The sequence below is a fragment of the Saimiri boliviensis genome, chromosome 11 (assembly GCF_048565385.1).
Source record: "Saimiri boliviensis isolate mSaiBol1 chromosome 11, mSaiBol1.pri, whole genome shotgun sequence".
In the NCBI taxonomy this organism is placed as follows: domain Eukaryota; kingdom Metazoa; phylum Chordata; class Mammalia; order Primates; family Cebidae; genus Saimiri; species Saimiri boliviensis.
The window spans coordinates 40,008,692-40,036,099 of NC_133459.1; positions in this window are offsets into that span (position 1 = coordinate 40,008,692).

The window sequence follows — 27,408 nt, forward strand, 5'->3', positions numbered from 1 at the left end:
ATGTGGAGGTGAGACTGACATGCAGGGGAGGATTAGGGGAGAGCAGAGAGTACGCTTTGTTGGCAAGTCAGGCAATGAATGTTAGGACAGTTCATGCATTGTTGGCTCCATCTGGCAATGGAGGTGAATCAGGATCAAAGAAATCATCCAGGGAAAGGCTGGCCTGCAAGAACCCATACATGACACGAGGTGGCGCTGGTGGCCCACCTGGGAACAGGCAGAGACCAGCAACCAGCCCCAGAGAATTTGACACCCGCCTTCCCGTTTCACTCTTTTCACTTCTAGACATGGACCTCTACAGGAGGGACCCTGGGTGGCTGAGGATGAGGGCTCTCTGCCCCAGCAAAGGATAAATGGGAATTTCACATTTCTTATCTCATTTAGTTTTCACAGCCACCCTTTCATGTATTACTTCAGTTTTACACACAGGGAACTGTAACTCAAAGACATTAAATAATTTCCTCAAGGGATGCTACTGAGAAGTAGATCCAGGCCCACTGATTCTAAATCCCATGCTCTTTCCAGGAAAATATGCTCCGCCCAGCCAGTGGAATCAGTGTATCAACAGAGGCTAAACATGATGTAAGGGAGGTTGAACCAGTACATAGAACACCAGATTAAGACTGCCTCCTCCTCATGGCCTCCCTCGACCATCCCCATTCCTTTTTCACCCAGTCCACTCCAACAACCTCCTAATCCATTTCCCTGCTTCCATTCTTGTACCCTAGGCTCTGTTCTCTACAGCGATCTTGTGAGAAGGAAACCAAGTTGCAGTATTCTGCCGTTCAAAACTCTCCAATGCTTCTGATTCCAATTCGAGCAAAGTCTGAATTTCTCACCACAGCTGCGAGTGGTGCTGTGCTGGTAAGTGCTTAACAACCAGTTCTCAGAGGCAGAGAGCCCCGATTTGCAGCATTTGCTAATTGTGATGCACATTCTCCCTCCATGACCAATTTCAAGTTTCCAGGGTGACATCACTGAGCTCAGATTTGGGAAGGGATGCAATGAATCGAGACAGAGCCAGTCTGAGTTGACACCAACACACTGCTGCACCAAGGCCCCACACGTAAGATCTGGCCCCAGACGCCTCCTCCAGACAACCCGCTTATTCTAAGACTCCTGTTCACTCTGCGGGATCTCCGGCCTCCTTGCTGTTTCTTGAACATAACAAGTACATTTCCACCTCAGGGCCTTGGCACTTGCTGTTCTCTGTTTGGGATGCTTTTCCCCAGAAATGTGCATAACTTGCTGTATCACTTCATTGAGGTCTCAGCTCAAATGTTACAGAGAGGCCTCCCCTGAGCATCTTACCCACTCCCAGCCTCCATCACTTTTATTCCTTGCTCGGCTTTATTTTTCTCTAAGGGCCCCACTCCCTATCTGATAATAAATGATAGACATTTAAACTTATTTGGCTAGGTCAGCACTGTATAGCCACCCCTAGAACAGACCTGACTCAAAGAAAGCATTCAATACATATTTGCTGGTTGGTAAATGAGTAATTACTTTTCTTCTACATGTAATGCATTTTTTACTGCAATAGCCTTGATGTTTTCCTCTTTATTCTTGATATGCTATCGTCTCACTACGCTGTGTCTAAGTGTAAATTTATTTGTTCTGTTGAGCACTGAGTGTGCATTTTGAGTCTAAGTAATGTCTTTCTTTCGTTCTGGATAATTCTCAGTCCTTATTTCTGTAATCTTGCTCCTCCTGCACTCCCTCTGTTCTGGAACTCCTACATAACAGTCTGTCAGTCTCTACTTCATGTTGCATAACTGCTTGGCATTCTATAGAACGCCAGTTGTCTCCCAGTGTCTATTCCACTTTTTCCTTAGTAATAGAATCTCTAACTTTCAGCTAGGCACATGCCCACTTGGGTTAAAAATGGCATTTCTTGGCTAGGTGTGGTGGCTAACGCCTGTAATCCCAGCACTTTGGGAGGCTGAGGTGGGTGGATCACCTGAGGTCAGGAGTTCAAGACCAGCCTGGCCAACATGGTGAAACCCTGTCTCTACTGAAAACACAAAAATTAGCTGGGTGTGGTGGTGGGTGCCTGTAATCCCTGCTACTCGGGAGGCTGAGGCAGGAGAATTGCTTGAACCCAGGAAGCGGAGGCTGCAGTGAGCTGAGATCCTTGCCATTGCACTCCACCTTGGGCAACAAGAGTGAAACTCCATCTCAAAAGAAAAAAAAAAGACATTTCTGAGTCTTCCATTTAGCTCCATATGGGCATATAACTGAGTTCTGGACAATGAGTATATGAGCAGGCGTGTCGTGGAACTTCCTTGTAATGTCTTAAACAGGGGAGTATGCTATTCTTTGTGCCTTCTTCCTGCTATCTGAAAAATACATGAGCTGGCTGGAGTTGGTGCAGCCATCTTGGACCATAGGGTAGAAGTCAGATAGAAGGAGCCTGGGTTGTGATGGCTTTTATCAAACTGCCCTCTTAAACTTCCTAATGCTGGACGATTCCATGAGAGAGAAATGGACTTGTATTTTGCTTGAGCCATGGTTATTTTGCTACTTAGTATCCCAAAAGCAATCCCCGAGAGAAGGATTTGGATGCTGGTTTTATTTGGGAAGTGATCCTGGAAGTGCAGTGAAGAAGTAGGGTTGTGAGGCAAGGAAGAGAAAAGCCAGTAAAAGATTTGAACATGAGCAGTTTGGTGCTGGAGGCCAACGGAGGCTCAGCCCTGCTCTGGGGCCTGTGGGAGACTGTGTGAAACCGGCCACATAGTTGTCCTTCCAAGGGGGAAGGAAGCTGGAGTATTTATCATGAACTAATGCCCCTACTGGCTGAGGGTATTTTCTGGAACTAGCTCCCCCAGGAGTCCACCTGTCCCTGTACAAGCTGAGCATGCTCCTGTGGCCAGAAACACTTAGGCGGAGATGCAGAAAGCTGTCATTGTGTTCAGAGCCCATCTTCAGGTGACTGCTGGGGTCAGCCAAGGGAATGTGGGCTGGGCATTAACAGTGTCTGCAACTCGTCTGCTGTATTCCAACCTCCTCTAACTTCTGCAATGCTCTTTCCTAGTATTTATCTGTTATCGCAAAGTAGGGAAATGCCCAGTTCACTGGCTTCCAAATAATTAATCCTATCTTCTACCATGTCTAATCTAGGTTTATTCTGTCTCTCTAGTTTAGTTCAGCAACTCTGTTTCTTATTCCCAGTGTTTCTAAATGGCTTTATTTAGTTTCTGCTTGTTTCTAATTTATAATTTATTATTCTTTTGTATGTATGGGTGTTATTCCTGACTTTATTTGAGGAGCCTAAATGCATTTATTTTGAAATTGTTTTCAGATAATTCTATTATTTCACTTTTGTCTGTAGTGGATTCATTCTACCAATTATTAATGTTGTTGGCTGTCTATGTCTGCATTCATTGTCCTCATGTGTTTTGGAATTTTAGTTTGCTGGCTTTTCTTAAGTGGGATTTATTTTTCTGTACATACTCACTCTGCTTAGGGGCTTCACAGTTTCTCCCCACACTCCTGGCACCCTGTCTAGAGCCAGGTTTTGGGCTGCTGACTGAAGGCTTTCATCCTGTTATGATGGTGGGAATTTCACATGTCCAGTCACTGAGCCGGCATCATGAGCTCTGGCCCCGGCCTCACAAGTGGCTCATTTAGCCCCCATATGCCCTGAGGGAGTCAAGCTCCTGGCTGCTTCCCCTGCTTCTGGCTCCAGACCCCTGGCTTCCATATTATGTAGCCCCTTGTGTTTCCGTTGAATTTCTGATCCACAAAGATGTTGATTCTGATTTTGAGCCTGGCTATTCCTGTTTTGAATCTATCTTTTTATATAATTGCTGTGAGTTTGGTACATGAATTTACAGCACCATCTTGATCTGAAGTTTCTGGACCCCTTGAATCTCCCCAGAGGAGACACTCTCTGACTACAGATAGGATTTTTTTTTTTTTCCAGCATCCAGGCTTGCAGATACAGGAAAGAAAGGAATCTGCTTTTCTGGATCCTTGTCTTTCATTCCCCACGGTGACTCAGGCCCTGGAGGATACAAAGAGCCCCCTGTAGAAAGTGTCCTTGGACCTCCTGGCCTCCAGTCCCCATCACAGGCTTCCTGTCGACACTCTGCCTCAAAGATCTTCACTGACGTGGGGCTTTAGGTGTTCACGGCCATATCTGCATTTCGACAAGGGACTCGTAAAGATGTTTTCATCTTTAAAATATACAGGCATGGAATTCAAATCGCGGAGTGATGGGCTGTGCGTAGGGTTGATTGTCTGGGTCACATATATCACACCTGGCTGGTGAGAAGAGCTTTCTGACGACAGGAGCTGTCCAAGAAGGAGGGGGCTGCTGTCACCAAGGAGCTGAAGTGGCCGACGGCTGACCTTCCACTTTGCACCAGGCAGGGCCCTGAATGAAGGGAGTCTTAAAGCAGGAGGGAGAAGCCAAGGGAACAGCTCTCTAGAAGCATTTTGTACACAGAGAAGTGTCATTGAAATGCTATCACAGTTCTGAGAGGAGACATTGCTCCTCTGAAAGCCAGCCTCATTCCCTAAGCTGATGTATTTCCAGAAGCAGAGCCTATGCTGCCACATGCAGGCCCTGAGGACTTGAGGCACAACGTTCTTTTTTTGGGTCTCATTTGTGAATGAGCCACTTAAACCTAGTGGCTCTTAGAGTCTCTGCAGAGTTCAGTCAATGCAGGGCTTCTCCACTGCTCCCCCGAACCTCCTCAGGCCACCCCTGCATATGCACCCACCTATAGGGCCTGTTCTGAACAGGTGACCCCCACCTGCCAGCATGACTGACCTACAAAACCTGAGTTCTCTTTCCTGTTTTACAGTTACCATAGCAGAAAGATTTATCTTCATCTTTTACCATTTAAAAATACTAATGGAATTACTGTTTCTGTCTGTTTCTGTTTTGAAGCCCTACGATTTTTCTCTCACTGCCACCACATTTGTGATGGCCTTAAAAATTATTCTTAAAGATAAATATAATTCTAGAAAAACCTTCTCAGGGAAAAATGGGTATTTTTTCCCAACTGCTGTGGGGCTGAAACACTCTTATAGCATGCTTGGTGGCATATATGGGATTCTAAGGGCCTTTCAGCACCAACCTCCCTTCCTAGTCCTAGCAGGTGAAGGCAGGGCCCTCCCAGGCCAGTGCACCTATCACAGCCCTTGGATGCCTCAAGGAAGGAAGGGATTTCACATCTGTTGAACATTGTGTGCTTCACAAGTTCTGTCTTCTTTCATCTGCACAGCTGCTCGTTGTACAGATGGGGAATTTGGGTCCAGAGAGGTGAGGTGACCCACCCAAAGTCACACAGCCAAGAAGAGGCAGAGTGCACTTCCCTCTCAACCACACTCTCCTAATCCTCCAGTGGGTTTCTGTTCAGCCTTCTGAACAGGATGGATTTTTACTTCAGACTTTCTATATGGATTACAACCCTTAAGTTATGATATCTTGTCATACTATTTTAGCTTTCATCCATGTGGTACTTAACATTTTCAGAAAACTTTTTGATAAGAATAGTGCATGATCTATTTTTGGTAACTTTTTCAGGGGTAACTTTTAGTTTAAAATAATTATAGGTTTATAAGAAGTTGCAAAAATGCTCTACAGAGAGGTCCTATGACCTTCACTCAGTTGCCTCCAATGGTACCATATCGAAATCAGGAAATTGACATTGGTACATTGTGTGTGTATAGTTCATTGTCATTTTATCCCATGGATAGATTCATGTAACCACACTGCAATCAAGATATGGAGCTGTTCCATCACCACAAAGGTTTTCTTCACGCTACCCTTTATAATCACAGCCAACCCCTTCCATCCCACCATCCCTAACCCCTGGCAACCATGAGTCTGCTCCCCATTTCTACAATTCTGTCATTCCTAGAATGTCACATACATGGACTCATACTACATGCAACCTTTTGAGACTGACGTTTTTCACTCAGCATCATGCCCTTGAGATCCATCCAAGGTGTCCTGAGTATCCATAGTTCATTCTTATTTACTATTAAGTGGTATTCTACAAGAAATCTGTTTTTTTAAACACTTGGAAACATGGAAAATGTTTTTTAAAAACAGAAACAAAACAAAACAAACTCAAGCCTCCAGTTTGGAGAGTGAAGTCTCCTGGTTTCCTTCTTGCCCATATCCGAAGCAGCTTATGCCCTAGGCTGACCCTCTGTAGACCCAGGTACAAAGACAGGAGAGACAGACATGGAGAAGACAAAACCGTTAGCCCCAAGCCTCTCTGCCCCCAGTCCTCTCCTCAGTGGGGCTCCATCTGGCTGCTGCGGACTCTCTGTTTGCATCTGTCTCTTTCCTTTTTTCCCCTCTCTTTCTCCTCACCCCATGTGTCTCCATCTGTCTCTCTGAGTCAGTCTCTCCCTTTCTCAAACCACAAAACATGGCTAAATGCAATTTCCATTGAGTGCAGAATCTTGTGTCTGTGCTTCATTATTCTGTCTGGATTGGTACATGTTTTCAATTGCATAATTCCCCTCCTTCCTCATTTTCTCCCCAAGACTTTCTCCCACATAATATGAGCATTTGGGGGCCAGCTTTTGACAGTTCTGCTTTTGAATGCTGTGAAAAGTAGAGCGAGTGCCTTTTTCAGTCCTGTACCACCAGGGAAGCGAGGTTGGCAAGTTCCCCCAGGGTTCCTGTGGAGCTTTGTCCCTTGGGCCAGTCCTCGAGGGGGAGTGCCCCTCTGCCAGCACTCTCAAAGCCAAGGCTAGGGCTGCAGCACCTGCCTTGGAGGGTTCAAAGAGCTTTTCGATGGCCAGTTGAAGACCTTCCACCCCCACTGGTGGCCACAGCATCAGATCCAAACTTCCCTCTCTGGCTGTTCACACCCTTAAACATCTGGACTGACCCTATTCATTCGTTTATGTCTTCATTTGTACACAATTGGGCAGTATAACTTCTTGCCCTAGCAGCCATTACAGTTTTGAAATGGGGTTAATAGAAAATGATCTAAATATCCAACAAGAAGAGAATCATTCAATGTATCACAGGATGTCCTATAGACCAGACATTACAAAGTCATTAGAAATCATGGTTTGGACAGTTTTCAGAGTGGGAAAATACTCATGATGTCTGGTACTGTTAGAACCCTGATGATATAAAAATACAGAGCCATTGAAAAATGACTTAGAGGAAAGGACCAGTGTGTTAACAGCTCTTATTTCTGAACTGTGGGATTGCAGATAACTTTTTAAATTTTTCTTAAGTTCACAATAAGCATGTTTTATCTTTATAATCAGAAACAAATATGCATTATTAAAACTAAATGGACTCTACTGGACAAAACATCATGTCTACAGCCCTTTACTCAAGGGTTGTTATAGGGATTCAGCACCTCCTCTTCCCCATAGCTCCATGGAAGGGCAAACCACTGCCCAGGCCCTTTTCTTTGAGCTCAGGCCCCTGCCAGGTGGGTGGAAAGCCATGCTCTGCATTGCAGCTGATGGCTGCCCTGTCCTGCTCCCTCGCCATATTTTCAAATGTGATTTGCAGAGTGGACAGGTCCTGGTTGATGTCCCCACAACTCTGCACTGCATTTCCGACGTAGGGTACTGCCTCATCTCATGAAACAGTGTCCTTGTTTCCCTGCATTAATGATCCCTGAGGTCCCTGCATTCCCAGCACACAGCCAGTGCATAGAGCAGCCATGCACTCTGACCCCTGCTGGGAGTGAGTACAGACACTGGCCTCCAGACCCTGTGTGTGGAACCCAGAGCTCCCTGGTTCCAGCCCAATGTGCTAGAAAGAGCACAGAGTTCTAGAAGCGTCAACTCTGCCATTAACTCCTGCCTGAGAGAAGAGGACCAACAATCCTATTTGCCATATGGAAAGTTACATATAGTGTGTGGGACACATTTCTTTTTTTTTTTTTTTTGACAGAGGGATTTTTGAGCCAGTTCTGAATGCAAGCAGCAGTTAGCAGTTCAGCTGCTTCAATAATGGTTTGGGGTTGGGCTATGGAGCCTGTGTGCCTTGGGCACTTTGGGCAAGTTTTCCCCCTCTCTGTGCCTCAGTTTCCTCATCTGAAAAAACAGAGGTAATAATATTACCTACTTCATAGGAACATCATAAGGATTAAACACATTGATTCATGTAAAGTCTTGGTGAAGTGCCTGTCTTGAAGTAGCCCATAGTGAATGTTAGCCACTATTATTATTCTGAGATGCAGGATATTTGACATTGGGGCTTTCCCAGAAAAACCCAGATGTAAGTCTTTGTGATAAATGCCAAATGAGGATTACCAATTAAAAGCCCTGCTTCAGGTCTGTTCCTGAGTGAGGTGAGAGGTATAAAGAAATGCAGGCTGCTGTATGAGGAGATTTGGGGGTGAACATGATGAACATGAGGGTTGCTCAGAGGGAGAGGCCTCTGCTTGGCCTCTGTGGAGACAAAAGTGACTCCATCTTGGATGCTAATCCACTATGTTGACTTCTGATAAGCCCCAGTCCTGTGAATGCCTCCTGATTCCTATTTTATGTACTGTCCTTAGTGTAAGAATATCAACCTTGATGTTATCACACAAATTATAAGCTATCACACATATAGCATCTTACCTGTTCTGGAGGGCTGCCTTTAATAGTCTTGCTGAAGCACGTATACCCTTTTCCTGTGGTATAGAAGCCCTGGGTCTGGGGGGCTGCAGGGTGGAGATCCACCTAGCTTGTGGCCGTCCAAGACCATGCTTCTGTAAGTTCCCCCACTTAATTTCACAGTACTGACAAACTAGATCTGTCTACCTGCTTTGGTTTCTCGGCTCCTTCAATATTTGGGGGCTGCTTTTCATATATGGCCCTTTCATGGAACAGCCTTGAAGGAGGACAGCAGGCAAAGAAAGGGGCTTGGGCTGGGCGCAGTGCCTTACACCTGTAATCGCAGCATTTTGAGAGGCTGAGGCAGGTGGATCACGAGGTCAGGAGATTGAGCATCCTGACCAACATGATGAAACCCTGTCTCTACTAAAAATACAAAAATTAGCTAGGTATGGTGGCATGTGTCTGTAATCCTTGCTACTCAGAAGGCTGAGGCAGGAGAATGGCTTGAACCCAGAGGTGGAGATTGCAGTGAGCCGAGATCGCGCCAGCCTGGTGACAGAGCAAGACTCCATGAAAGAAAGAAAGAATGAAAGAAAGAAAGAAGGAAAGAAGGAAGGAAGGAAAGAGAAAGAAAAAAAGAAGAAAGAAAGAAAAAGAATGAAAAGAAAGAAAGAAAGGAAAGAAAGGGGCTTGGCTGGGAAGGACAGGAGAGCCCATGGAACAGTCGGGGCTGTGGCAGGCTTCCTGGGAAATTGTGGAATTCCAGCTGGGGCAGGGCCCATGGGTGGGGTTGTGGCAGGGATATTTTTGAATCCATACCTGTGATGCCCACCCCTTTCCCAATGGTATCTTTTCACAATCACCTTGCATGGCAGGCTTATTTGTAAATGAGGAAGTGAAGGCTCAGACAGGCAGTGCCTTGCTCAGCACTCTGCACCTGGGAGGGAGGGAGCTGAGATTTGAATCCAGGGTCAGGCAGCCCACTTAAGACCTTTGTTGCTGCCTTCCCCAGGGCCACAGAAGCCCCTGCTCCAGGAATGGGGGTAGGGAGGATGAGGCCTCAGAGGGAACAGGGAAGAGAGTGTGACTGAGGGAAGCCAGCCCCAGGTGTGGGAGAGACATTGGGCAGCCACGTGAGGAAAGAGCAGAAAGTAGGTCAGTCACACAGGAGATGGAGCGTGAAATTAATGAGCATGCGGGAGTTGGAGTAGTCACCTTCCGGGAAGGCAGAGAGGAATGCAGTGCCTTTGGGAGAGGTGGTGGGGCCTGGGAGGGGCTGGTGCAGGTTGGGGAAGCAGGATTGTGTTTTGGTGTTTTCTCTTCTCGGCCCCAGCAATGGGAGAATGTCTGTGGGGCAGAATGGGGAGATGATGGGAAAGTATAAGAGGTAGAGACTGGCAGGAGGGACTGGCAGAAGCTCTATGAGGGCAGGGATCTTGTTTGTTTTCTTAATGCTGTCTGCTTCTTGCTGCCTGGCATATCACAGGCACATTAGAATGAATATATTATTATAGACAGCTCTGCTATGGACATTATTGTATGACATGAGGAAGTAAAGCTTTTGTTCCTTGTTTTTACCAAGGAGCATCAGCTGAATTCAGTAACCTTTGCTGAGTCCCTGCCATGTGCTAGCCTGAGCTAGGTGCAGGGGAGACAGGAAGGTATAAGGTAGAGCCCCTTCCCTTACAGAGCTCACCATCTACTGGAAAGACAGGTTTGCACATGACTGTGATATCAGGTGCTGAGCGTATAAATGGATGGATAGTGGGGGTGCAGAGAAGAGACAGTACTGTTGCGGGTATGGACGGTTTGAAGGTTGAGGACAGGACTACATTACGATTTTCTTGCATTCTAGATCATTTTAGCTTTGTGGGTCCTATCCTACATAGATACACACATATCCCTAAAAAGGATATTTAAAACCTCCTTGGTATAAGAACAAATATATCAATATTACTTTTTTTTTTTTTTGAGACAGAGTCTTGCTCTGTCACCCAGGCAGTGGTGCAATCTCGGCTCACTGCAACCTCTGCCTCCCAGGTTAAAGTGATTCTCATGCCTCAGCCTCCCAATAGCTGGGATTACAGGTGTGCACCACCACGCCTGGCTAATTTTTGTGTTTTTAGTAGACGGGTTTTGCCATGTTGGTCAGGCTGGTTTCAAACTCCTGGCCTCAAGTGATCCCAACTGCCTTGGTCTCCCAAAGTGCCAGGATTGCAGGTATGAGTCACCATGAACAGCCTAATATTACATATTAAAACATGTTTTTTGACCTGATATTTTTTTTTCTAATTTTAAAAGAAACTAAAGTATTTCTAACAGTGTTATTGGCCCCAGGCATTGGCCTAACATGTAAGTTGGTCTGAGTTGAGGAAGAAATTGTATGGCCAACAAGATAGGGAAAGGCATTGCATTCCTGGGCAGAGAGTAGCATGTACACACAGAGGTGCAAGGTGCCAGAAAATTCTAGGAAGAGCAAATTGTCCTGGTGAGGTGGGACGATAGGTGTTTGAAGAGCCTGGCAAGACATGGAATGGAGGATGGAGGCATGTAACCTTGAATGCCGTTAGGTACATCCTTTAGCTGAGTGTTTTCACCTCTATCAGAGCCTTTGGAATAGGGTTCAGAAGTTGCTGGTGACAGGGGCAAATTCCTGGGCCTCAATTCCAGAAGCTCTTCCAGGAATGTGACAGATGCTCACTAAAGTCTCTCCCAACTCTAGGGACCCCTCACACTGGCTAGGATATGGCTGGGGGCCAGGGGTGTTAGTGAGAATCCTGGTTGTCTCCCTTTTTCTTTCCACAATGCAACATGGGGTTCCTTTGGGATGAAAGGTCTTTTGAGAACTGGATACAGGAGATGCAGAGTGATCTGGTGAAAGGCTGTGGGTTTTGGTAAGAGATGGATTTGGGCTCAAATCCCAAGATGCCACCTACAATTTTCCCCCTTTGTGAGCCTCAGTTCCTTTGCTAATATACTCCTCCCCAAAGGCTGTTCCAGGGACGAAATGGGACTAGAAATGCTAGGGTGGGTCACATGGTGGGGGCTCCTTCTGGGCTGCAGTGAAGAGGATTTGTTCCAGCAGTGTTCATGAAAAGCCTGCCAGGCACCAGGCCTTGTGGGCAGCACCAGGGCTGTGCTGGCAAACATCGAAGATGTAGCCCTGCTCCCAAAGGGCTGCTGCTTTACCCCTGGACCTCAATTCCAGAAGCTCTGCTGGCAATGTGATAGGTGCCCACTAAAGTCTCTCCCAACTCTAGGGACTCCCTACACTGGTTGGGACACAGCTGGGAGTAGGGGAGTCAGTGAGGATCCTGGCTGGCTTTCTTTTCCTCTCACGGTGCAACCTAGAGTTCCTTTGGGGTTCCTTTGGGGAGATGTCTTCTGGCTTGCCTCACTGAGGCTGGTCTCTTGCTGACTGTGGGTATGTATGTGGGGGTTCCTGCTCCTGGGACATCTCACTTGGCTATAGCTTGACTGAGGCCATGGTAAGCTGAGATTCTCCAGGAAGCTTTCATCTCCAGCTGGGGCCCCTGAAACTCAGGATTCTCCAACTGCAACCCGCCAACTTGTCACCTCCAGTAGTAAGATTTTCTTCATGCTGGTTCAGCACTTTGCAAATATTTGCAAAAACTCTAGTGGGGTGGGGCAAGGATTATGCCCCTAGTTTACAGATGAGGAAGAGAAGTGACTCCCAAGAGCACACAGAGTGAGTGCATGGGCAGATAAGACTTGAACTCATGTTGGTCTCATTCCAAAGCCCAGTGTCACCACGGAGAACAGGTGTAAGTGGGGGCAGCACTGGGGCCCGTGAATCTAAGGGAGATGTTGCGCCATGGGGAACTCCCTTCTTTTTTTTTTTTTTTTTTTTTTTTTGAGACGGAGTTTTTTGCTCTTGTTACCCAGGCTGGAGTGCAATGGCGCGATCTCGGCTCACCGCAACCTCCGCCTCCTGGGTTCAGGCAATTCTCCTGCCTCAGCCTCCTGGGTAGCTGGGATTACAGGCATGCGCCACCATGCCCAGCTAATTTTTTGCACCATTAGTAGAGACGGGGTTTCACCATGTTGACCGGGATGGTCTCGATCTCTTGACCTCGTGATCCACCCGCCTCGGCCTCCCAAAGTGCTGGGATTACAGGCTTGAGCCACCGCGCCCAGCGGGGAACTCCCTTCTTATGGGGACGCTTCTGACCTCCAGCCCCAGGCCCATCAGCCCTGCCAATGAGAAGTGTGAGGCCTGCAGGGTAGAGTCATAGACTCCCGGAGTCGGGACAGACCAAGAGGTCTTCTGGCCTGTCCTATGTCCATCAGCAAACTCTTACAGTGTCTCTCCAGGTGCCACATTGGGCCCTGGGTGTGTAGAAAAGACACTGACTCTTCCCACCCCTCTAGGGACTCATGGTCCAGAGCATGGTTTCTCTGCCTTGGCACTATTGACACTTTGGCTGCATAATTCTTGGGGGCACTGTGCATCATAGGATGTATAGCCATATCTCTGGCCTCTACCCACTAGATGCCAGTAACGTCTCTCTAATTGTGACAACCAATGATGTCTGCAGACATTGCCAAATGGCCCCTGTCAAATTCCTCCTAGTTGACAACCACTGGCTTAGGGAGAGGGGCAGGCCAGCATATATCTGCTCAGAGCTGAGCCTCTGCAGCAGCCAGCCCGGAGGGAGGAGGGGCTCTGGGGAATGGGCCTGCTGGGGGGTGGGGAAGGCCATTTCCCGATGGATTCGGGATCCAATCTCAGGATCCCTGTTCTTTGCTCCGTGCCTTGGCTCCTCTGGTGGAAGCAGCTTCTGCTCTGGGAGACTAGCCACGCTGCTTTAAGCAGTCTGGCCTTCTCTGCCCTGGATTAGTCTCTTGCTCCTGGTATAGCAAGAGCTGGTGCCCAGTCAGCTTTCATGAATGTTAAGAAAGGCTCTGCCAGTTCCCTGGGATAGCCCTCTGAAAGCTGACTGGGTGGCCACTTAAGTACTGTGCTTATTCAAAGAACAATACTTCAAGCAAGTGCTTCAGCGTAAGTACTTCCAGGTCCCCCACTCCACGGAAGCTGCAGCGTGGGAAGGCAGCTCTGCAGCCTCTCAGCCTGGAGACTAGGTTCTCCTGCCTTCACTTGCGGCAAGCCCTGCACAGAAGTTCTTCGATCCACAGAGCTTCTGCTTCCTTATCCACGAAGGGCTTTGCCATCCCTTTGCTGTCTCCTCATGGTGTCCTGGGGGTAACATTTATTCTTTTGCAGGAAAAGATATTGTAAATGGAACAGTATCATACATGTTACCTACCTTCTGAGTTTCCAAGGGGCATTGGGAGCCAGAGTTTTTTTCTTTCTTTTCTGGTTTTTTTCTTTCTTTATAAAATTATTATTTGAATAGTCATCCACACATTTAATAGATGTTTACTGGGTCCCCGTTGTATGCCAAGAACTCGACAATAAGCACATCAAATGGGAGGAGATAATAAAACAAGAGAATTACATTCCATGTAGTAGGTGAGATGGTCACAAAGGCATAGGGGGAAGAAGCAGTCATGAGGAGGAGGGTGGCTGTTGAAATTTTAGATGGTGCACACCCCTTTGGAAGGTGCCATTTGATTAAAAACCCAAAGGCAGTGAGGGAGCAGGTTATGCAGGTGTTATTCCAGGCAGAAAGAACAGCAAACACCACAGCCAGGGTGTTCAGGAACAATGAGAAGGCCAGTGGTAGAAGGTGGGCGGTGGGGGATGGGTAGGGGATGGTGTGGGATGTGAGGTTGGTGGATGGAGGAGGAGACGAAAGGTTGGGGAGGTAAAGGCAGACATGTCACGGTGGGACTTTGGCTTTTATCCTGGGTTGGGAGGCCTGTGGAAGGTTGTGAGTGGAGAAGAGACGAGATGGTTCTGGCCAGGGCATGAAGGACAGACCTACTGAGACCAGCCTTGTGTCAGATGTCACATAATTTGTTAATAATCCTACCAAGAACACAGTAAGAGAGTTAATCCTGTGTTGCAGCTAGTTCAGGGACTTGGTCCTGGAGGGGAGCTAGGGATGGCCCAGCTATATCCTTGATAGAGCCAGGACTCAGTCCCTAGTCTGCCATGCATCCAAGCCCCTGGTATTTCCACAAGGCCACTTCACTACCCATTGTCAGACCTGTCCCACTCTAAATCCTTATTGAAGCCAACAAAAAAGTTTCTCTGTGATTTAAGATGACCTCTGTCCTACTAAAGAGTGATTGTTGAAGACTTATCTCTTTTTTAAAACTATTTTTAAAATTTTATAGAGACAGAGGTCTCACCATATTGCCCAGACTGGTTTCAAACTCCTGGCTTCAAGCAATCCTCCTGCCTCAGCCTCCCAAAGTGCTAGGATGACAGGAGTGAGCCCCTGCCATCTCTCTCTCTCTCTCTCTCTCTCTCTCTCTCTTTCTCTCTTTTGGACAGAGTCTTGCTCTGTCACCCAGGCTGGAGTGCAGTGGTGCAATTTTGGCTCACTGCAACCTCTGCCTCCCGGCTTTAAGCGATTTTCCTGCCTCAGCCTCCTGAGTAACCAGGATTACAGGTGCCTGCCACCGTGCCCATCTAATTTTTATATTTTTAGTAAAGATGGGGTTTCACCATGTTGGTCAGGCTGCTCTCGAACTCTTAACCTCAGGTGATCTGCCCACCTCGGCCTCCCAAAGTGTTGGGATGACAGGCGTGAGCCACTGCGCCTGGCCTTTACTCATCTCTTATGTGTTAACTGTCAGTCCACCCAGATGTGCACTTGGACTGGAGGTGCGGTTAGGGGGAAGAAAAAGAATCTAGAGGCCTGAGCTCTGGTTTGGACTCTGCCACATTGTTGCTGCTTCACCTTATTAGTTTCTCTGTCTTCAAAATCCCTGCTCTGCCTGCCCTTCTCAAGGTGACAATGAGAACCCAGAGGCAGAGGAGGGTTGGGAGAGCTCTGGAAGGAGAGGGGAACCCTGGATAGCACCTTCCTCTTCTACCAGGCTGCAGTGGAGGCTGAGTGCCCCTAGGTGGCGCAGTTTCCCAGGCTGAGTTCCCAGCAGCTGCTGCCAAAGGGGGCTGAAAGATTTGGGAGAAACAGAGGGGCAAAGGTGATATTGAAACCCAATAAAGTGGAATTTTACAGTAAAAGCCTGCACTGGGGATTTCTGCTGCTCCTCTGATGGGCACTATAGGGATTAGCGATGCGGGCCCTCCTAGCCGCCCTGGCCACCAGATTCTCCTGTGGGATGCTGCCTGCAGTCCTTGGAGTTGTAGAAGGAAGGCCAAGGGTGTATAGAGTGGGCACCCACTCTTACACAGATGAGGAAGTGGAAGGCTTGGAAGGAGGGGCTTGCCCGGTCACCGTTGGGCAGGGAGAGCTGCTGTGGAGCAGGGCTGTCTGCTGAGGAGTCGCTCCCTGGCAGGACCCTCTGCAGATAGCATGCAGTGTCACAGCTTTGATTTTGGTCCATTTCTCCCAGCTGGTAGCCCACCCTCCTCTGGTATCTCCTTTTGGGCTTGCCCTCCTTCCCACTCCATGGGCATTCTCAGGAAAGGCCGAGGGAGCAGTCATTTGCTTCTCATATAAAGAGCTGTGTCCCGGGGCAGTGGAAGAACACTGGGCGAGGGTCAGGAGAAGTGGGTGCTTTGCAGTTCTGTCATTCTCTAGGGCCCATGACTCTTCTCTTCCTAGCCTTGGTTCTTTTATCTGTAAAGTGCAGTGGGCAGGAAGGAGAGGGTTGGCAAAGGAGAGGGCCGGGCTGGGTAGCACCAAGGTCACTTTCTAGCGTGGACATTCTGAGTTGCGCTTGAAGCTTCCCTTCTGTCCATCAGGGGACAGGTGGGGGAAGGAAAGGCTTCAGTTCTCTCATGTAAAAAACATGGGGGAGTGGACAAGATGATGTGTCATTCTGGCTCTGACACCCGGGTTGGCGAAACAGAGGCAATCATCAAGGCCAGAACCATCCCCTCGGAGCTGCCTGCATTTGATGGCCCCTGTCTTGGGAAGTGCAAACCTGCTTTCCTTGAGATGGATCAGCAGCACGCGCCCCCCCCACCCCCTGCCCTGAAGCGAGACCGGCCTCCTTCAGAGCTGGCTCCTGAGCACTGCAGGAGAAGTTCTTTCTCCCCGCTGTAGAGCTGAAGCCCATCTGCACCTCCAAAGGATATTCCTTCCTGAGCTTTGTTACTCACTGGCTGCCTCCCTGGCCAGACAAGCCTCTCGGGGACCTTGTGCTCGTTCCAAAATCAAATCCTCCTTCAAAGGAAGTGAGAGACTGGTCACCACTGGAAATTCAGAGAATGACAGCTGGAGGCAAGAGTTGAGGGGAAGGGGAGAAAACACCCACTTATTGTCAGCCAGCCATGCGCTAGGCACTGCGCAGTCCCCTTCCTGTATATTAACTCAGTTCATCCCATCAACCAGAAATGTATGATGATCAACCCCTGTTGGCAGATAAAGAACCACTGAGGATGTGAGTTGTTCTTCCCACAGTTGTACAGCTTGTGAAGAGTGGAGCTGGGGTTGGAGCCAGGTCTCTGACTCTGCAGCCTACTTGCATCCTGTGTGAACACACCGAGGAAGATGGGAATAACGGGACATGGGTCAGGTGGCTTGGCTTCTGCTCCAGCTTTGCAGCTGAAGGATTAGGTGACAGCTAACACTCGATAGTATTTTATAGTTTCAAAGTGATAACCATATAATATTTTAATTGATTCTCAGCCCATTGTGTAGATGAGGAAACTGAGGCTCACAGAGCTAGTGATTCCCCAATTGTGGCAAACTGCAATTGTGCCCAGTTACACAGTAACTGGGCTGGCTTTGAACCAGGTCTTTTAAGCCTAGAGTCTGTGCAGCTCACAAATAAAGCTGATTCTTTGACAAGTTAAGCCTGTTCTCTTGGATTCATTTTTCCAGTCTGTGAAAACGAGGGATTGGATTAGATTAGTAGGCAATCACTAGTTCCCAGGCCCTTTTATTGAAAGAAAAAAAGGAGAACCATAGAGTCTGGTAACTTAAAATTTTGCCAAGTAAGAACATTTTACAAAAAAAGAACATTTTATCTTCAAAAAGCTAGAGGGATATTATCTCAGTGTAGTGGGGAGAAAAAGAAATAGTAACCGCTAACACAATTCCTCTTAGGAATTAAGTAAGCTGTGTTTAGCATAACACCTTGATGGGCCATTGTGTTTGTACCAAACTGCTCTCTGGGTCTGGCTGAAATGGGCCAGAAGGGAAATGGAACTAGAATAATTCTCTGCAAAATAATTGATTTGCAGTGGGGACTTGGAAGGCTGAGCAAGCTAGTGACATGCAGAGGAGATGCTGAAAGTAAAGTCCAGACACGGGGCAGGGATGAGAGTCCCAGAGACGAGCAGTGAATGTTCTTCAGGTGGGAGGCAGAGAATGAGCAAAGGGCCCTAGCTAGAGGAAGGTCTAGTATTCCATTTTCACCCAGAGGTGTCTGCTTTCCTGGTGTCAGTCAACCTGTGGATACCCTGGGTCTCTTGTCAAAGTGCCCTTGCTCAGTGCAGGAGTTCAGTGAGTGCAGCCTTGGCAGTGCACGTGCAGGGGGCCCTTGGTTAGGAATCATTCAGATCTGCAGACCCGAGTCTGAGGCCCAGCTCCATCATTTGGAAGTTCTATCAGCTCTTTAAGCTTCAGTTTCCTTCTCTGAAACGGATATAAAACTCTGTACCTGGAAGGTTGATATAAGGAGTAAGTGGGACCATGGACTCAGTACTTGGTGCTCAAGCCCTCAGTAAACAGCTGCTTAGCTGCCTGTTATTATTAATCATGGTTATTTGGAAATTCACAATTTTACTTACTGTGGCAAGCTTGTAGGAGGTTTTTGTTCTGTTTGGGAGGTGGGGTGGCTTTTGCTGCTGTTAAATTCATGCAGGATCGGGCAGGAATATCATCTGGAAGGGGAGGGAAATGGGCGGGATATTAAGCTTGACACCCTCCCTACCCACCAAAGCCCTGTGTTTTCAAGGCTGAGCGCTGTCTGTGTCTGAGACTCTGCTCCTTGGAACTGACAGCACGTCCTTCCAGGGCTAAGCTCAGAGGGCAGGGCTCCTGCTAAGGACAGGCTGAGGGCCAGCGAGGAGAGGTGGGGGGAGACACAGGGAAGAGGAGGGAGAGTGAGTAGGAGGAGGTGTGTAGAAGAAGGAAAAGTGCTTCCAGGAACTGACAATCACTCATACAGGCAGAGGGAGGTATGTGTGTGCATGCACATATTTGCACACACATAAATATGTAATCACAAGCAAGCATCAGGTAGCAGGTGCGTGCAGTGTGTATGTGTAGTTGTGATTGTGTGAATGAGTGTGTGAACTCATCCATGTATAAGGATGGCAATGTGTGATCTGCCTGTGAGCAGTTGGTTCTCTGTGTGTGTGTGTGTGTGTGTGTGTGTGTGTGTGTGTGAAGTCCATATGCACATGTACCTGAGGTAAGCTTGGGCATGCTGGGCCGGAGTGTGGGGTTGACTTTGTGACTCTCTGAGTGACAGTGAGAGGAGGCTTCTGTCCTGTGAGAGTATCCGGGCAGTGCGCCAGGTATATCTGTGTCCCTAATGCATGTGGAATGTCTAAAAGCAAGGACCTTCTACAGCTTCCTTGAGGGGGCCCTGACCCCTCAACCCACGCCACAGCAGACTGTGTTTCCCTTCCTGGTCCATACCAGCCCCACCAGCCCCACCACTGACACCTCCTGCTGGCTGCAGGCCTGGACAGTGGGGTGGGGAGGAGAAAGGAAGGGATGGGAGGAGGGAGAGGAGTGACCTGCCTCCTAGCCCCAACCCTTGGTGCTGCCAGGGAAACATCCTCCTCCCACCCCCATCCCCCAATCACCATGATTCCTGCTGTGAGGGAGAGAGGAACCCTCTGTTTCCATGGTAACATAGCAGCCCTGCTTCTCAGCCTGAGCCCAGGCTCCTCTGAGCAATGGAAGGAGTGGGAAGAAAGCCCCTTCTCAGGCTTTTGAACCCCCAACAAGTGCCCTCACCTCTATACTCCCTACACCCCCTCCAAATATCCCCCATGCTCCTCTGATATTCATGACCCTGCTGGGACTCCTGAGCACACACCCGCCCCTGTCTCCACTCCCAGGGTCTGGGGACCTGTCTGGTCTGAAGGAAGACCAGATGTGAATTTGAGCCCTGGAGAGTGACAGGATGGAGATGAATTCCAGTCTTCACCTGTAAAATGGTACTAACATTACTACCTCTCAGGGTTCTTGTGAGAGGCAAATAAGATTGTGCTGTGGAAGTGCTCTGTAAATTCAGAGTACGAGATCAGTGTGTCATGCCACTGGCAAAATGTAAATTGACTCTGCTTCTTCGAAGGGGCAACCCTCTCTCGTGACTTCACTTCCAGTTCTCTCTCCCATGGAAACACACATGTGCTCAGAGAGGCACACATGGGGTTGTTTGTTGCAGGCTGCTCTGTAATAGTGCAACTTGGAAACAACCCCAGTGTCCACCAATAGAGAAGCAGTTAAATGAGTTATGGTGCATCCACAGAATTAAGCTCTTAAAAAGGGTGTCTATGTGTGCTGGTGGGGCACATGCACTAAGACACATTGCTAAGTGAAAAAAATCAAGTTGAAGAATAGATACAGTATGATCCTATCTATTAGGCATGGTTTTTTAGCATGTGAGTGCATGTATGGTCAGGGCAGACTGTTGGCAGTGTTTACTCCCAGGGGGAATGGGACTGTGAAGCAAGGCAGTGAAGGGGAACTTCATTTATTTTTTTCTTCTCTCATCTGCTTGCCTATATAGCAAATGTAACTGAAAAGTTCTGGCCAGGCATGGTGGCTCACACTTGTAATCCCAGCACTTTGGGAGGCCAAGGCAAGTGGATCATTTGAGGCCAGGAGTTTAAGACCAGCCCGGCCAACATGGTGAAATCCTGTCTCTACTAAAAATATAAAAATTAGCAGGGCATGGTCGCACACGCCTGTAGTCTTGGCTACTTGTGAGGCTGAGACATGAGAATAGCTTGAGCCGGGGAGGCAGAGGCTGCAGTGAGCTAAGATAGTGCCATTGCACTCTGGCCTGGATGACAGAGTGAGACTCTATAAAAACAAACAACAAAGAAAACTTCTGTGTCACTATTGTTATCGTTGATGAGAGAAAATATACAGGAGACAATTGGAGAACAGGGCAAGACAGTACAGAACGTAGTACCAGAGAGGCTTGGAGGAGAGAAGAAAGTCAGGAGGGCTTCCAGGAGGAGGAAGAAGGTGCGCTGGATCTCAGAGGATGAAGAGAACTCAGAGACTTGAAGCAAAGAGGATGGCAGTCCAAGCACAAGTGAAAACTTGGAAGTGAGGAAGCGCCCTTCAGGGAAGGAAGTCCTGAAGTAGAAAGAGAAGAGTTCTTGGTATCAGATGCCTAGGGGCTGATTCCCATCTTGGCCATACCCTGAAGCCACAATTCTGGGTAAATCACTCACATTGTCAGTGTCCTCATCTGGAAATGGGATATCAGTGCGCATCTCACTAGACAGTTGTGAAGACTGATTAATGTCGATATAGAGGGAAATGTAACGTATCATACAGATGTGAGTTTATTGTTGTCGGTTTCTCCAGGGGACAGTGAGACACAGACATGACTAGAGTCTAACTTTTTGCCAGTGCTTGGTGAGTGCTGGTCAATCCTTTACCAGCCTGGTCAGGTTCAGGCCCACATTCAAGGTGCTAGGAGATACAGAGCCAGCATGGATTCGTCAGCAGGGGAGGGAAGAGAAGCTCTAAAAATGACGAAAACCCTTGATTAGGACCCACATTATGCCAATCATGAGCTAGATATTTTAATGCATTTGTTCAGTCTTCTCAGGAACTTTATGAGATGAGTATGCCTATTTTTCAGGTAAGGAAAAAAGTTCAGAGAAATTCGTTCATTCATTCATTCATTTGGCAAATACTCATTGAACAGCCTCCATGGCAGACATCATTCTGGTTTTTGAGTGAAGGAAAAGTCCCTGCCCCCATGCAGTGTACAGCCAGCCTGATTGGGGAGGTAGGCAATGAAACTAACCAATCTGTGAAGTTATGCCAGGTGATAATGAGTGCTATGCGGAGAACGAAGCTGAGTAAAGAGATCGAGAGCATCAGGAGGTAGCAGGACAGGTCACGCTGACTTTTTTTCTTTTGAGATGAAGTTTTGCTCTTGTTGCCCAGACTGGAGTGCAGTGGTGCGATCTTGGCTCACTGCAACCTCCACCTCCTGAGTTCAAGCGATTCTTCTGCCTCAGCCTCCCTAGTAGCTGGGATTACAGGTGCCCAGCTAATTTTTGTATTTTTAGTAGAGATGGGGTTTCGCCATGTTGGCCAGGCTGGTCTCAAACTCCTGACCTCAGGTGATGCCCCTGACTCAGCCTCCCAAAGTGCTAGGATTACAGGTGTGAGTCACTATGACTGGCAAGGTCACTCTGACTTTTAAGCGGAGAACTGAAGGAAGCCCATGTGGACCATCCCAAGCAGAGGCATAGGCTGTGCAAAGGCCCTGGGGTAGGGGCATGCTTGCTATAATGAGGTCTGGGGTGGGGAAGGAAAGAAGGCAAGTGTGGTAAGAGAGTGGCTGAGGTTGGAGAGAAGTGAGGGATGTGGAGGTATATAATATATGGGACTTTGGAGGTCAAAGCTAAGACTGTGAATTTAATTCTAAATGGGTTGAGAAGTCATTGGAGGGATTTGACCAGGAGTGTGACACCATCTCAGTTAGGTTTTGAAATAATCACTCTGGCCATGGAGTGCAGATAAGACTGGAGGGAGCATATGTGGGAGCCAAGGGGTTAACTAGTAAGCTGCTGTACACATCCAGGTGAGAAGAGAAAGGCAGTGCACAGTGGCAGCATGGAGGTGGTAAACAGCAGTCTGCTTTGAAATATACTTCAAAAACAGAAGGAACAGTGTTTCCTATTGGATTGAACGTGGACTATGAGCTAAAGAGAGGAGTAAAGCATGACTCCACGACTTTGGTCCTGAGCAACTGGGTAAATGTTGGGGCCATTTATTGAGATGGGGAAGATGGTGGAGGAGCAGGTTTGGGGGCAATCAGGATTCACTTTGATTTGAGATGGCTTTAGACATCTAAATGGAGATGTGGAGTAGGTAGCTGACGTATGTGATGGGAGTTCAGGGGAGATGTCAGGACTGGAGCTAGAAATTGGGAAGTTGTCAACATCTTAATGTTGTGGAAAGCCATGGGACAGGATGGTGTCGCTCAGGGAGAGAGTGCAGCTGGAGGACAGAAGAGGCTCCTGGGTGCTTTGGACTTTGTAGGTCTGGAAGACGTGTCGTCTTGGAAGACTTGCCTGGCATCTCCCTGGAAAAGATGCCCTCTTCTATCCAGGCAGGAAAGCCTGGGCAGGGCAGGGGTTCTCAGAAGCACTCAGGCTTATGGAAACACAGATTGCTAAGCCCACCCCCATGGGTCTGGGGAGACCACACTCTGAGGATTACTGGTCTAGGGAAAGAAAGGGTTGTAGCAAGAGCATAGATTCTGGAGCCAGGTAGAACTGGTTTCAAATCCAGGCTATCCCATTAACTTGCTATGTGATCTTGGGTGAGAGTGTCTGTCCCTGAGCCTCAGTGTCCTTTTCTGTAAAATGGGAACAATAGCACCAATTGCTCAGGGTTATTGAGAAGGTCCAACAAATTAGCATGTTTTCAGCTTCTAGAAACAGGTGGGGATTGGGAAACGTCACATCTATTCCCTTAAGAAGCTCTGGGGCAGGCAGGAGTGAGCAGTCTGTCCTCTCAGATGGCTCTCAGTCATCAGCTGGAACCCTGGCAGGGGCAGCTGGCAGACAGATGTCTCTGTTTTGATGCCTTGTCTCAGGTTGCCCCTGAGACTTGAGTCCCAGGAGGGAAGTAATGTCCGGCAAGGCTGCCTCACCCCTGGGCTCCTGCTGTCCCCTGAGCCCTTCTGCTGCCCACTCTGCCTCTGCCTCCATGTTCCACCACAGGACCCTTCCTGCCCTGGCTCTTGAAGAGCTCCCGACGTCCCTTCATCTCCACCTGTCTCCAGTGACCAGTGGCCACTTCCCCTCTTTCACCCTTACTACCCCTTCCTGGACCTTGTCACTCAGCTTCCCTCAAAAAGGAGTGTGGCCTGACCGTGAGAACATGGCCAGGAGTCAAGCAGGCGAAGGTCTGGCAGCCAGGGACAGGAGCAAGCTGTCATCTCCATGGCCCAGCAAAATCGGGGTGATATGCACCTGCCTGAGGCTCCGCGGGTGACAGCATGTGCAAAAGCTCTGGATTTCCAGCAGGGATGCGATACATGCTCCTTTCTTTTCCTGCTGCCCTCCACTGTCTCCCCACCACATGCCAAGAGCCTCCCTCTCCTGTGGCTGCAAAGCCAGCCCAGGCCCGGATGCGCCAAGAGGAGAGAGGAGGCTGCCTCCACCCTCCCCCCTGTTGCTATTTAATGCTGCTAACAATGGATTCATTAACTGGGATTAATCTCATATACCAGCTCTCTATCCCCTTGGCTATTAATCACTCACTTCATTAACAGGACAGCATTAGCCAACCTGGGAGCCAAGACATGGCGTCCATACCAAGTACCTGTGTCTGCATCTCCTCATCTTTCCTCCTTGCTGGTCCAGCTTCTCCCTGCGTTTCTGCCTCTGGCCCAGTTCCTGTTGCAGTCAGGCAGACATATGTGCCTCTCTCCCCATATTTCCCGCTGTGGCCTTGCTTCTGCCCCCAATGCCTTCTAAGTGTCTGTTTCTCTATTTCCTCCTCACCAGGGCCTAACACATAGTAGGGTCTCTTTACAGGTTGGCCGAACAAAGCACTGAGAGATACAAATAAGGAGATGCCAATTCCAGGAGGCTCATTTTTAAAAATTGCCTTTTTTGTTTACAAAGATAATATATGCTCGCTGTACAAAATCCAAACAACACAAGAAAGGAGGAAAGGAGAAAATAAAAATTCCCTGAAATCCCCGCCATCTCAAGATAATAACCTTTAGCGTTTGGTGAGCATCCTCTCAGATCTTGAGTGATATATATATAATTTTACCTAAATGGGATCATACTATGCATGCTGTTTTGCAACCTGCTTTTCCACTCAACAATATGTTGTCGAAATCTTTCCATATCAGTGAATATAAATATACTTCATACTTTTTAATGGTTGCATAGCATTCTGTTTTATGGAAGTAACATAATTTAGTCAATATATTTCCTATTAATGAACATTTATATTGTTCCCATTTTTCCACTGATATATTTGACATACAGAACAACATTCTCATGTATACATCTCTGTGCACTTGCCTAACTGAGTCCTTAAGATTAATTCCCAGATGTGAAATTTCTAGGACAAAGGATTGGAACAATTAACAGTTTGGTATAGAATAGTATAGGAGAGTCACATGCCTGGATTCGATCCCTGGAACTGTTGTTTTGCCATTTCTTAGCAAAAAGATCTTGGGAAAATTATTTTTAACTTCTTGGGCTTCAGTTTCCTCATCTGTAAAATGGGAATAATAACAGGATTTACTTTATGAGATTACTGTCTGGATGAAATAAATTCTTTATATGCAAAGCACTTAGAACAATGCCTGGTGTGTCATAAAAGCCGTATATATTGGCTATTGCTGTGGAAACATTGGCCTGCTGGCCTCCAGACACCATGAACCTTCCCACATCTCTCCTACCACCAGCAGTGTGGGAGAAAGCCCCCTTTCTTACACCATTGTCAGTTTAAAAAAACTGGACATGGTGCCTCCCGCCTATAATCCCAGAACTTTGGGAGGGTGAGGCAGGTGGATCGCCTAAGGTCATGAGCTCGAGGCCAACCTGACCACCATGGTGAAACTCCGTCTCTACTAAAAATACAAAATTAGCTGGGTGCCTATAATCCCAGCTTCTGGGGAGGCTGAAGCAGGAGAATTGCTTGAACCCAGGAGGTGGAGGTTGCAGTGAGCCAAGATGGTACTACTGCTCTCCAGCTAGGGTGATAGAGTGAGAGACTCTGTTTCAACAAACACACAGCTTTTGCCCACCTAATAGGTGACAATTGATACTTGTTGCCACCTGCATTTTTTATCAGTACCGAACTAGGGCACATACTTGGTTCTTAATGGACAAATGGACATTCATTCATCTGTGAGTTGTCTGATCATGTTCTTTGCCCATTTCTCTATCAGAGTGTTTGTGTTTTCTTATTTGTGGGAGTTCTTTGGTATGTTAAAAATAGTATTCTTAATATTTTTCTACTTCATCCTGACTTTCAACCATCTGTATTTTTTTGTCCTGTGTAAGTACTTGATTTTTATGTAGTTAAGTCTATAGGGCTTTTTCCCTTACTGCTTTTAGATTTTGTATTCTGCTTAGAAAAGCCCATAATACAAATATTCACACTGTGCTTTAGTACTCATGTGGTTTCACTTTTTATACTTTATCTTTTTATCCTTTTGAGTTTATTTTTGTATAAAGAGTGAAGGACAATTCCAGCTTTATTGTTTTCCAAATGGTTGGTCAATTATCCTGACATTTTATTATTCCATCTTTCCCCCAGTGAGAACCAGAGAGGGAACCAGAGCAAATCAGTACTGTTCCAAGACAGAAATGGGTGCTAATGGTTCAAAGGGCAATTCTGGAGAGGATTCCCTGGAGTATGCTAGGAGTGAATCCCTGGGAGGGTCTCTCTTCGATATAGTTGTGCTTGCCCTTCATGGGGGAGGTTGGGGGGTGCTGGGTGGGCTGAACTAAGCCCCTGTCAGGAGGCTCTCATGTACAAGCCAGCCTTGTTCCCAGATCTCAGAAATTAAGAAGAAAATCTGTCCTTCCCATTTTAAAGTCAGTAGCCTGACAACTTTGGATCTGTGTCCTCTAACCTCACCCCTATCATCCCTCCAGCCACTCCATACTAGCACATCAACATATATGTAATCCTTCTTGTCTTTTTCACTAACGCTGCTACTTGTTGTGGCAGGGATCCCCAGGGATGGTTCAGCATGGCCCTCCTTGGGAAGGCAGCCCAGAGTCATGGCAGCCTGTGTAGTATGTTGGAGATGGAGAAAAAGGAAGGCCAGGTGATGGGAACTGCAGCTTCCAGGTTGCCTGTGCAGGAGGAAGCCTGGATTCTCACCTTCAGTGCCTATGCCCCAGGTTCAGGCTGCTTGAATCCTCTGCCAATTTGTTTAAGGCAGCTTGGATTTGACTGTGGTCTAGGAACAGAGAGGGTTTTGTTCTGGAGTTCTCTGGCCAAGTGCTCAGCGCAGAGGATCTTGGAAGACATGCTCAGCGCAGAGGATCTTGGGTGATGGAAATATCTCTGTGGTCCACTCTGCAGCCTTACTCTTCCCTGGGAGACACAGTCCTTATATGACCTCAAATACCCACTGCCATCCCCAGATCAGGGACACAGCTTGGCTATGAGGCCAGGAGGACAGGCACAGGCAAGCCTGGAGTCAGTGTTGGGCAAAGTGCCAGGCTGGGCAGTTATCCTGTGGGCACTGAAGGTAAATTATGGCACCAGCACCCACGGAGCAGGCACAAATCACAGGGCTGTCAGGAACAGGGGAAAGGCAATGCCTGTCATCCTTCCCAGAAGGATTGATGGATTCAGGTCCCGGGTCTGGGTTCAAGATGATTGGACTTTATGATGTTTCATTTCCCCAGATGCTCCTGGTGAAAAGCTTGTTGCCCAGGACTGTGTACGTGTGAGTGTGTGCATGTATTTATCACCATGCATGCCTTGCTGGGACCATGTGGGAGAGTGACTTTCTGCAGAGCTCACTGTATGGTTCTGATTTTAGTTTCGTGTGACTGAATTGTGTGAATGCTGTAGGAGTGTGAGTTTTGTGTTAAATAGGACTGGGTGTGGCTCTTCACAAGGATGAAACTCAAGTTTTGTATGTGGC